The sequence below is a fragment of the Triticum dicoccoides genome, chromosome 7A (genome assembly GCF_002162155.2).
Source record: "Triticum dicoccoides isolate Atlit2015 ecotype Zavitan chromosome 7A, WEW_v2.0, whole genome shotgun sequence".
NCBI lineage: Eukaryota > Viridiplantae > Streptophyta > Magnoliopsida > Poales > Poaceae > Triticum > Triticum dicoccoides.
Window position 1 is genome coordinate 469,283,934 of NC_041392.1, and position 1,389 is coordinate 469,285,322.

The 1,389-nt window shown below is 42.3% G+C and overlaps 1 long non-coding RNA gene across 1 annotated transcript; it reads left to right on the forward strand.

Annotated features, from left to right (window-relative positions):
* The first annotated feature begins 189 nt into the window (after positions 1–189).
* LOC119330081 lies at positions 190–783 on the forward strand. The gene is made up of 3 exons (XR_005159893.1): positions 190–361; positions 452–519; positions 631–783. It is a non-coding gene; the product is annotated as an uncharacterized LOC119330081 (long non-coding RNA).
* The last annotated feature ends 606 nt before the right edge of the window (positions 784–1,389 follow it).

A 1,389-nucleotide genomic window follows, 5' to 3' on the forward strand; every position in this document is an offset into this window, starting at 1 on the left:
CGCGGCCGCCCCGGGCCCCCAAACGCCAGGGGGCCCCCTCCAGGTACGTGTATGTAGGGTACACAAGTATATACTACCACCAAAAAAAATTAAAGCCAAACTCAGCAACGCCCCAGCCTCTGCTCCTCTCGTGTGACTCACGTGCTAGGCCTAGGAAAGAAAGGGAGAGATGATGGGCTTGGCCCATGTTTGCACGTACAGGCAGATGACGTGAAAGAAATCGCTCGATTCACGCACGATTTCCTTTTCCTTCGGATCCTCGATCGTCTCGTTCCCTGCCCTTTTGCATGTTCCGCCGACCGCTATTCGTCTTCAAGACTTCAACTCCGCCTCCTGACGAACGGCGCGACGACTACGGCAGGTACGTCTCCTCGTGCGCGCCTTCTGCCCTTGCCTGCTCTTCTTCCTGTTTCTTTCTTTTTCTAATCCTGATTTCCGAATTCTCGAACAGGTCAATAGGGAATTGTTGCCAGGGTGATCAAACGCGCGCACATAGCCAGATTAGACTACGGAGAGAAGGTACTATACTATGTCCTAGCAGATTTTGTCATGATATTAGGTGAAGATCTTCTGTAATTAATCCAATATTTTAATTTTTTGCACTAATTTTATTGTTCCTTTCAATTTCAGCACTGCCATATTGGGTTCGGGTGTAAAGTATCCATCTGGATGTGATAAAAGAAAAAGGAAGGAGGTAGATGACATGAAAGGATCCCTTCTTAATAAATCATAAGAGCCATCCGAGCACTTCAAAAAATCTAGACGAGTTGGTGATAGTTCTTATGGATGACCAAACTAGTGCCAATCAGAAAAATGATGGTCATTCTCCTACAGAAGATGATGTTGACATCAACATTGATGATACCAATGTGAGCGATCCTGCGTCCATATTTAATTCATCTGCGACATAATTTGCTAGTGTTGATGACGAACCGGTTATTACTGTGGATATTTATGATCTAAGCAATTTGGGTAATCTTGAAAATAAATTGAGGGATATATTAGTGGAAAAGGGGCCTAAAAGGAAAGAAGAAAACACTAAATATTCTTTGGATGAAAATTCAAGACATTTTTCATATACGCATTACTCAAGAAATATGTGCAATTGAGAAGTGCGTGATAGGAAATGGTCAGTTATTTCAAAAGGCACAGAAAAAATGTTTTCATTGTGATGTAAGCTTTTCAATTCTGACAAATGCAAAAGTGCATTGAGGCATGAGGGGTTTTGTGATTGGAAGCATATTAATGCGAGACCGAAACATGCAGCTAGTGTTGACCATATTACCAACATAAACTCTTGGAATGAACTGAGCACTGGACTGAGAAAGCATGAAACAAATTGACAAAGGGTTACAACAGCTTGGCAACATTATGCATTGAGAAAAACAT